This window comes from Malaclemys terrapin, chromosome 5, assembly GCF_027887155.1.
Source record: "Malaclemys terrapin pileata isolate rMalTer1 chromosome 5, rMalTer1.hap1, whole genome shotgun sequence".
Taxonomy (NCBI): domain Eukaryota; kingdom Metazoa; phylum Chordata; order Testudines; family Emydidae; genus Malaclemys; species Malaclemys terrapin.
In genome coordinates, this window is record NC_071509.1 from 111,826,846 (window position 1) to 111,837,948 (window position 11,103).

Sequence of the window (11,103 nt, forward strand, 5' to 3'; positions counted from 1 at the left end):
GTTGGTCAGTATTTATTGATTAAAACTGAAAATCAGAAGCCTAATTATAAGTGAGGCAACTGATCCTCGTCAAAATACCCATTTGTATTTCACTATCAGAATGACACGTGATAGAAGAAATCAACTTGGTTAAGTTTAGCAACAACCACAGGTACAATGTTTATCTATATTCAGAATATAAACAAGCACTTTCCACATGGTCAGTGATAAGAGATTGTACACCAAGCTGTTCATTATCCATTCTGGTCAGGGCCGGCTCCAGGAACCAGGCAACCAAGCATATGCTTGGGGCGGCACCTGGTAAGGGGCAGCCAATCTTGGGGTGGCGGGGGCAGCGCGGCGCAGCATTCTGCAGGGGGGGGGCACTCCGGCAGCGCGGCGCTTGGCGGGGGGTGGCGGCGCGGGGCGCAGCGCTCGGGGGGGTTCCGGCGGCGCGGAGGGGGGGCTCAGTGGGGCGGCGCTTCTTTTGCTGCTTGGGGCAGCAAAAAAGTTAGAGCCGGCCCTGATTCTGGTAGATTAAATAACAAGACAAACACTAATTCACTTAATAATTAGCTATCATCATGTCACAGTAAGAGCAAGTCCCAGTCCCCATGAGTTTACATGACAGATAAATAGGAGGAGAAAGAAAGGAATATTATCACCATTTTTTTACAGATGGGAAACTGAGGTACAGAGAGATGAAGTAACTTGGCTGTGGTAACCAAGGAAGTCTGCAGCAGAGTTAGGAATTGAACACAGATTTTTTGAGCCCCAGCCCACTGCCTCAATCACAAGACCATCCTTCCTCTTACTGAGTCCCCCACATGTGACCTTGTGTCGTCTTAATGTTGTTACCATATCCTGAAGCTTTCTTTACATAAATAAGAGCTATAGTCCCTGCTAAGGTCAATATCCAGTTTTATTCTTTTCCAGGGAAATATAGTATGAGTCACACTTTTGTAAAGTCCGTAATGAAATACTTTCAGGCAGAGTCCAAAACTAGGAGTTAACATTAACTACTTCCAGTTACCTTTAACTCTGTTAAAAATGTGTTTACTTCAAAGAAAAAGGAAAAGGTATACTGGGATAATCCTTGGCAGTTGATTTAACTTAATCTTCCATGTTGAAAAAAATAAATATTAAAAGGTTGTATTAATACAATGTCAGCCTTGCTTAATGGTACTCTTTTATCAAGTTGATATGATGGTAGCTAATTATTAAGTGAGTTAATGTATGTTTTGTTATTTAATCTACCAGAACTGATAATGAACTATGTCAAATACTTATTAGTCACTCGTTCTCTATACACCTAGTTGACATTAACATGGCCAACAGTTAAACATCAGTGTTCCTTCACTTCCAGACACAATTATGCTGTCAAACATTATTCTGCTAACTATTCATTGGTCCAGACACATGTTATATCATCCTCAATTTGCCTAGACCAAGAGAATATCCATAGAAAGCATGGAGGGCAAAAAGAGCAAAGGTAAAGTCTAGTAAGGGTTAGTCAAAATGGGTTAGGTAGCCTGAGAGCGGGACCGAGAGCATCTGTGAATGTTAGAGGAGAACAAGAATGTGCTAGAAGAGCTACTCCCAACATGATACTAAGTCCAAATTTTCAGACATTCTGGGCATTTCATATCCTGATGTAAATTGTTGTAGCTCATTTGATTTCAGTGAAGACACAAGGATTTACAACAGCTGAAAATCTGGCCCACTGCTATCTTACATCAGTAGTCATTTCTCCTGGTTAGTGTAATTTCTGTTCTGGAGGACAATAGACTGACACATTCAAGCACCAAGATTTTCCTTTCTCATTGGCAAGAAACAAAGGACCAGGGTCATCTTTAGTGGAACACCACTGAAGTCATTGGTGTTGCACGAAGGATTAATTTGGAGCAATATGTGTAAAGCATCATTGGCCGTTGGCCAGGTAGTGGATGGTTGCCATTACTGGAGGGACACTGACATCATGGAATCAGGTCTAGTGTAACTTGCTTTTTTATACTATGCACACAAGTCCTGTTTGGCTCTGTTTGTTGCTCAGCACTTTTGAAAAATCAGGTGCCTAATTATGGACCTGGGTGCCCAATTTAAGTATAAGCACCCTCATTTGAAAATGTTGGCCCTTTGGAACATCTCTTCTAGTTGTCTTAATACTGACTGTGGTCACATGCTTATTTTCAGGTATTGAAGGAGGGTGTATGTGGTGAATGGTAACCAATGGGGTATCATCATCCCTGAACACACCTTTTCTGGAAGTTGCATTATCAGGGTTTTTTTGGAGGATCTGAGATGATACGAGTGAGAGGCATGGGGTATGCTAGGCTCAGAGGTTCCAGTTATTTACACCACTGGTGGTTCTTTTCAGAAGGAGAATTTGTATAGCTCCCAGCACAATGAAACCCCTATCCTGAGAGAGACTTTAAAACTCTGTGGTAGTAAACACTTGCCATATGTTGGATCATTGTGAAAGTCTTCAATAGTATAATGTGTTATTGAGAGAGTAAAGGCTAAGGGATAGTTAATTTATCTGGGGGGAATGTAACGCATAAAATGATAGATATACATATTTTCTGTTGAGTTATGCTAAATCTGAGAGAAAAAGGTCATAAAAATGTGGGAGAGGAAATCTATTTATTAGCTAGTAAAGGAGCGAATTGAAAAAAAATACAGCCTGGCAAACAGTCTCTTCCAACCTGCTTGTGAGCACATAAGGGAAATTACCTGAAAACGCAGAAATTATTATACAGATCAAACAAAAGCACTTAACTTTAATTACTGGAGTATCTGTGTCTGTCTCAGGACTAGCAGCAACTCCTCACCCGTAGGAATAAGCTAAGGTGGTGTGATTTTACTTCTGCTCTTCTATCTTTTCCACCAAGATCACAGGGCTAGGATCCAGTTTATAGAATTAAATAGTTTATATTTTCTAAAATAAAGGAAGAGTGAACAGACTCAGCAAGAAAGGGATTTTGCCAGGTACATGAAGGAGAGAGAGTAAGGTAGATAGTCAAACACTTTGAATTAAAGGAAATTATTCATTTTAATAACTTTACAGCTGGACTTGCTAATATCTCAAAGGATCTGGAAGACTCCTGAGAAGTTCCAAACATTTCTGTATCATCCCCACTCTCATTCTACCTATTTAGTAAATAATGATCAAAAGTTTTAAGCATTCACAGAAGAAACTTCCTGTTGCTAAAACTAGATGGGGTCCTGCCAATTTGACAAGCCAACATTGCATTGATGACGCATCAAAGCTAAAGGATAATTAGTTGGTTTATAAAACACTAGAGGAAGTAGGTGTTCCTGCTAGTTTGTTACCATTTGTCATTGGCCAGTGGCCATGAAGATTTATCTCAGTGGTATGTTCTCAAGTTAATGGCTTTCTTCTGAGATGCTGCACTCTAGCAGCTCCCATTGACAGAGAAGAAAGAAAAGTGTCCCCTCTATTATTTTCATAGAGTTATGTAAACAATTTTGAAACAAATATAACTGTAGATCTCCATCATCTTCAGTAAACTGGCAATTGTAACACTATTTCAAAGTGGACCATGAAGGTCAATGCTATTGCTACATCCACACAACTGACTTCCTCTTCTGCTGCCCATGCAATGCTCTCCACCGCAAGCCTGTTTGTACATTCCTTACATGACTAATTATAAATACAAACTACAAGCACAAGATGTTATAACTGCTTAGAAAAGAGAACCAATTCACACATCTGTTATGTGGGAACTTTGCTAGATCACCAACATCAGCAAACATCATGCTCTCAGTCCCTTTTGCATGAAACGACATGAGAAGGACCATTTTTGAGAAACACAGAAGAAATGAAATTCCTGGCGATATCCACTGTCTGTCTCTATGGAGGTAGGAAAGGAAATGGAAAGTAGGCTGAATACACTTCTGTTCAGTACCTTATTCCAGACCCTGTGAATCTCAGTGCCCTCAACTCCCATTAATTTCAATAAGGTGCATTATTTCCCATAGGAGGGAGACAGGGTAGAGAGCAACACAGTTGGAATCAGAGAGAAGAGGAAAATCAGTGCCAGCATAGAACAGGATAGACATCACCTATGCTTGAGTGCCTATGAGGGAAATCACCTTATTGTGAAACAATAATTTTATTTTTTTAATTATAATTTTTTCCTCTGAAGGACAGTTTGCTCACATGTGAGGTAAAAACTAGTGCTTTCAAGGACTCATCAGAAATCCCCATAATTTTTTTTTCTACGGTGATACACTGCTAATCATGTTTGAAACATTGTCCTAAGGCTCTTTTCAGTAGTTAAGCTATGTTTGATATGGTTGACAGCACAACCGTTAATCTTTGTTATTCAGATGAAAATGATACGTTCGTTGTATTAGTGCCCAAAGATTCCAGCTGAGATCTGGCCTTCCTTGTGCTAGGCGCTGTACAAGCATGTAGTATTAGATGGGCCCTATCCCGAATCTAAATAGAATTGACAAACAGAAGGGTGGGACAGAAAACAGAAAATGTAAAGAGGTGAAGTGCCTTGCAAAAGGTCACAGAAGGTTAATAGAAGAGCCAGGAATAGAAATCAGGTCTCCTGACTCCCATTCCTATACACTGGGCCACATATTATCTTAAAAATCTGTCACTGTTAACCATACTTGCAGTTTAATATTTGTTATTTATATAGTAACAATAATGTGGAAAGACAGACAGTGGTCAGGCCTGATTCATAAGGCTAGACATGCCTGAAATAACCACAGACTGTAACCACACTTCAGTCAGGGGCAACTATGATTTAACCATGACAAACAAGATTTGGTGTCTGAACGAGGTCTGAGGCAGAAGCCATGCAGTCTTTCATTTAAATTAAAAATAAAGAAGGTGTAATGTAGTTCTAACATTTAAATGACATAGTAATCTATGAACTTGATTGGGAATCCACAATGGAAGAAGAATGTGGAGAGGGTGAGAGCTGTGGGTTATAAATTCTACAGGGGCTAGATGCTGTGTAGAAACAGAGGTAGAATTGATCCAAAAGAGCAAATAATACAAGTGTATAAACTAAAGCTGCTCCTAGAAAGTTTGAAATTATGAGACCATCATTTATGAGCATACATAATTGCTAGAGGAATTATGCAGTTAATTACCAAGGAACAGATAGAATAAAAAAACCTCTATGCCAAGTGATATAAAGCCCCAGAAAATCAATTATAGGCAATGATCTTCTGACTACTGGGGATTGATATGGGCTTAACTAGTTATTTTTAATTTAATACAAGTCACATTAAGCATTTTGAGGAGGAGTGGAAAGGGAACACTCACCCATTCTGTTCCCTGAAGTTGGTCTAAAGTCTGTGAATGGATTAAAATTTCAATGAATCCCAAATCAGCGCTGCTGATACATTTCAGGGTCAGGAAATATATAACAATTACATTCTTAGGACTAGGTTATGCCTTTAGGCACATCACAGAGCAAGTTTCACCACCCTCCAAGTAGACCCTAGGAAGCACTGTGATTATAGCTACCTCTCTGAAGTACAATTCCCTCCCTGCGTCTCCCTTGTTCCCTGGGGTGAGAGATGGCAGTATACTGCTAGCCTATACCAACAGTAAATTATGACACACTCCATGGGAAAAAGCCAAGGCATACTCTGCACCCACTAGTTTTTAGGGGATGAGGAATAAGCAGAAGGGTTTGGAATGCCTGCTTACACCTATGTGCCTAGACTAGGGCTGTTCAAAAAATGTCCATCAAAACTGCTTTTCGACAGAAAATTGGGTTTTCAACTATTTTATTAAAGTGTCTGCTTCTCATGGAAAATATTGATTCTTTGTTAAATAAACAAACAAACAAACACCCAAAACACCAAACTATTTTGTCCAAAAAATAAATATTTTGGCTCAAAAAAATATTTTGATTTGATATCCTGCCACTATGCCTCATGAGACTGTAGGAGTGTAGTTTGCTTTCCTCAGGTCCTCATTGTCCATTATAGGCTCGGCTCCCCAGCTAGACTACATCTCCCCTCACCAGAAGGGAAACCATAGTGCATCATGGGAGATGTAGTCCAAACAGTGAGCCCAACTTATTAAGGAGAATGGAAGCATGAGGAACCTGAACTACAATTCCCAGAGGCACCACGGCAGCATTTCCAAATCAAAATATTTTGGTTTTCTGCCAAAATATATTTTTTTATTATTATTTTGTACCTAACAGTTGAACTTTTCCATGGAAAATCTCTATTAAAATTATTTTGTCTGGCTTTGTTTGGTCAACATTTTTGAGGAATAGAAGCCCATTTTCCAACCAGCTCTAGCCCACTGAAACCAAGTAGCCTCTGCAGGGGAGTGAGGCAGGTTTTTACTTCCTCTTATTCCCCTACGACGGCATATAGTCCAAACCAGCTCCTAGTGAGATAATGTACTATTTTTCAAATTACAGGTGTTCATGGTCTTAACGGTATGTAAGCTGTTTTATTACATTAAGGTGAAGGTGTAAAATCAGGAATGGTTTAGCGTAGTGATAGTGACTGTGAAAGGCATTCATATTTCTGCATCGTTTTATTTACATGCTTTATATTACCCCGAGCAAGGAAATTGGTGATTTTTTTTCTCTTATGTTTCTGGCTTCTATGACAACCCACTCTATAGGGAAATTTTGCATATTAAATAGTTTGCCAGTTTAATATTTGTTTTGTTTCACAGTTGATTACATCCTTCAGCACTCATCAATGACACCATCCCAGAAGTCACTGCCAAAGAAATATTTGTTTCAACCTTCTCACAAACAGCTGACTACATTGCTTCTGCAGCCCTGTAGCCCTCGACAGGACCAGGTAACAAGAGGCTACATCTAAGAATCCAATCTGTGAACCTTTTCCCTGTATGGTAGCCCACAAGTTGACTCAGAATAGATTTTTCTGTTCAAAGTTTCACATTACATACAATTTTAAGCAAATTAAATGTTTGTAAAAGTTTCCAGTTTGTCAGCCCGGGACAAATATTCTATATGTCCAAGAACAATCTACAGTTCAACAAGAGCATCAATAATGCTTCTTCATTACCCTCAAATCTCAATTGGCAGATCCATCTTTAGGGAAGAAAAATTAGTTCAATCTCAGCATCCATGTAATCCTTACCCTCTTTTTTGAGATTGCCAATAAGAGTCCCAGTTAGTGACAGCTATAGAAGTGGCATGGACTGTCCACTCATTTCCCATTCAACAGTCCATCAGTTGGAAATGACCCTTCACTTCTTGCATTCCCAGCTAGGGGCCAGACCACCAGATCAGCAGGTGAAATACTTCATTGGCAAAGATGAGCCAGAACAGCAGAATGGGTGATCGCACAGCAAAAAAAAAAAAAAGAATGAAGGCGATGAAGCCAGGTTGCTAGATTGGGCAGAGAATGTATGGCAGTAGGAGGGGGAGAAGCAATGGAGAGTAGACTAGAGGGAGGCGCACAGAATGGAGGGAGTTGGAAGTAGCCTGTAGTGGACTTGAATCCATCCATTGTATAACTTTAATTGTACATTTTTAAATTTTGTGAGACCAAGTCCACTTTGGAGGTCTGTTGTTCATACGATCACTTGCGCTTTATTCTTCTGATTTATGCATTGCCAGAAAGTTTGATAAAATAATCACCATGTAATTCACAGATATCTGTTGTTCTGTCCATGTTGTGTTTGCTATTTAGGCCTGTAGGCATTGCTTCCAATGCAGCTTCTGTTTGCCAGTATTGTACTTCTGAACTTTCATCTCCTCTGATGGTCACAACCCCAGCAGTGGCCAGTTTCCTCTTTCCTCCCTCTACAAACACCTTCCCCTTTCACTTCTGGATGTCTCTGATAATACTGTCTGATAAACCCAAATTCCAGGTACTTATGGATGCAGTATAGCTCATCCCACAGGATGTTGTGGCTCCAGGTAATGTTGTTATGCCCTCTCTCTATGTTATGCCCTATCTCTATGCTACTGTGAGCAGCAGCCTTTCCCATTCTGTTTTCACCAATCCTGATGGGTTGTTTAATGAATAACCAACTATCTCCAAATCTTCTCTTTGCTCTTGTGGGAGGGGCTTTTATAAAACATGTGCATGAAGCTATGTGAGAATAATAAAATCAGGAGGGCAAGAAAATTCTGGTTCTGACCCCCCTGGGTGTTCCCCATACATGTATGTAACAACAGATTATTTCTACAGGTTTGCTAACTCTATGCAGCACATGTGCCTATTATGTGAGCCCAATTCTGCCAGCCTTACTTACATCAAGATTTACCTTATTACACAAGCTGCCCCAATGGCTTCACTAGTTCATTCTGCAACCTTGTCTCTGCATTGCCTAGTTTCAATGGGACTATCTGCACTGGACTAACACTGGATGAAGAGAATCACAGAACTGGCTTGATGTCCTTTCTATATGGCTACTGTACAGTGTGCTGGCTGATGTAAATATTTTCTCTTCTGAAGATGGGTTATATTTGAAGTGGCCTATTTTTCTTAACTATGTCTATTTTTGCTTGTTTTGTTTCTTTCATATATGGTAGGAAGTATTTTTGGAAGTGTTTTATTTTCATGCCTTTTTTATCTTAACTAATCTTTTTTTAAAGTGCTAAGTACATGCATGCTCAAACATGTATTTGAATGCACGATTATCCAATTTTCATATAATTAAAGATTTTGCATGTGCATTTCTTGCTCATTTGACCATGTAATAATTAATTAGCATTAATTATAATAGATTACACCTTCATACTCTGCACACACATTCAGTTAAAACATAGGGTTTTTTGCAGTCCTCGTTTTTAGACAGAAAGGAAGCAGAGAAAGATTATCCAAAATAACTCATTTCACACCTGCTAGAAAAAGGTATTTTTAGTAACGAAGTGTTACAATATTTTTGGATGTATTTATTTGGCGAAGTGCTCAGTAAAATGAAATGTATATATATCACTGACTAAAATATAAGTTGTCTCCTAAATTAAGAGGCTTAAAAGGGCTGAAGAAAAGATAGAAAATCCTGAAAAGATAAATTAAGGAAAGTGTATGCCAGATCAAAACCAGACTAAGAATGTTCTACCACTTACCCAGATGGTTGAAAGTTTAACCTGATATAAGACTAGTATGGCTACTGTCTCTCATTACAGAAGGTATTTCCATTACTGACATATTGCTCTGTAACAGACAACCAGATGGAATGTAACGTTAGATAGATATAAATCATTTTACAGAATATATACATATACAGTATAAAAATATGATGACACAAGGAGGTCTCTATTTTTATTGCCACCAATTGTATCCACAGGGTTATCTACAAATGATAAGACAACAGCAATTTTGCATGTCTTCTCAGAAAATGAGATCTGGACACATGAAAATGTCAGGGAATGGCCTAGGAACAAGACTTTTCTTCCTCATCTTCTTATCCTTGAAGATAGACCCCTCTTTTAATCCCAGTCTTGCTTCCTGAATAGGGATGAGGTGCAATCTGGGCTTCACACATTTCCCACACCTCCCTGCTCTGGGGAGGGAGTAAGCAATTGCCTGGACCCAGGATCTGGATAACCACATACGGATTGGCTCCCCACTATGACCATGTAGTCCAAGTCACAATCTAGCCCTATATGAGAGAACATGTAGCAGAGTTACAAAAGGCCAAGATTATCTCCTTCATCAGAGATCTGTGGGCAGCATAAGAGAAGAGCAACTAGATTAGAAAGTAAGCAGTTAGAACCACCTAGCTGGAGACCACAGAAGACAATGGTTCTGAGACGGAAGCCTCTGATAAAAGTGTCAACTTACTCAGATGAATCATCCAGAGATGAAAAAATAGTAAGTTATCTAACCTGAGAATCCGTAAATGAAAGTCATAATGACTCGAGTGATGAATCATCTGGCACCTGCTTCAACAGCAAGCAAAGCAGAACAGAGAATATACCAATGGTTAGTTTTTTTGCAGTGTTTCTGTAGCCATGTTGGGTCCAGGATATGAGAGAGACAAAACAATGTAGGAGTGACAGGGTAGGTGAGGTACTATCTAGACCAAATTCTGTTGGTGGAAGGTACAGGTTTTTGAGCTACTCTTCTTCTGTCTCTCTCTTGATTAGTTTCGCAGAAACTTCTGACACAAGACAATGCTGACTTGTCTACTGAGGGACACTCAGGAAAGATAAGACCAAACAATTAGAGCTGTGAAAATAATGTGCTCTCATTTATGCACATTACATGAGCATGTGCATGCACCCATGTGCATGCTTTCATTCAGAAGTGGCCTTAGTTCACTGTAGCTTAATACCCCAAGGACATGGCAGTGAATCCAAGAAGGATTAAGCTACAGCAAACAAAGGCTACTTCACTTCTGAGTAAGTCCATCCACACCAGGGTTTAATGTTTTAAATTATGCACATTCATTTCACAGCTTTAGTTGATTTGTCTTAACTTGCCTGAGTGTCCCTGCACAGACAAGCCCTTTGCCAGAATCAGGGCAAAAGCTGTCGAGAGATGGAGCTGGGTGGTTCATAGGAATAGCAAGGGGATGCAGAGCATTTCATCTGCAGGCCACTGGTTCAGACTTAGATCAGGTTGGAGTAACTGGCTGCGTTCAGTTGCGTATGTTAATGAACTGATGGTTTTAATCCAGTTCACAGTCAGGGCTGGCTCCAGTGTTTTTGCCGCCCCAAGCGGCAGAAAAAAAAAAAAAAAAAAGCTGCGATTGGCGGCACTTCGGCGGGAGCTCTACCACCGCCGCTTCAGCCTTTGGCAGCAATTAGGCGGCAGGTCCTTCCGTCCGAGAGGGACTGAGGGACCCGCCGCCGAATTGCCGCCAAAGAGCCGGACATACCACCCCTTTCTGTTGGCCGCCCCAAACACCTGCTTGCTGCACTGGTGCCTGGAGCTGGCCCTGTTCATAGTGGACATGTATCCAGCCATCACGGTTGGCCTTGTTGGCACCCTACTTAGCAGCCTCAGAGAGGCCTAGTACTGAATGGGCATCAATCAAAATTGAGTCGATTCTTCGGGGGCCCCTCCAGAATAGGAAAGAAGCATAGGGGTGGAGAAGCTTGCACTGCCACTGTCCACGCTGTATCTGTCTTGTGGATAAACAGAACATTTTAGGCTCCAGAGCTGTCAAGTCAG

The 11,103-nt window shown here is 40.3% G+C and overlaps 1 long non-coding RNA gene across 1 annotated transcript; it reads left to right on the plus strand.

Moving 5' to 3' along the window:
• The first annotated feature begins 253 nt into the window (after positions 1-253).
• Positions 254-8,570, plus strand: LOC128837746 (uncharacterized). The gene is made up of 3 exons (XR_008445028.1): positions 254-300; positions 6,674-6,804; positions 8,167-8,570. It is a non-coding gene; the product is annotated as an uncharacterized LOC128837746 (long non-coding RNA).
• The last annotated feature ends 2,533 nt before the right edge of the window (positions 8,571-11,103 follow it).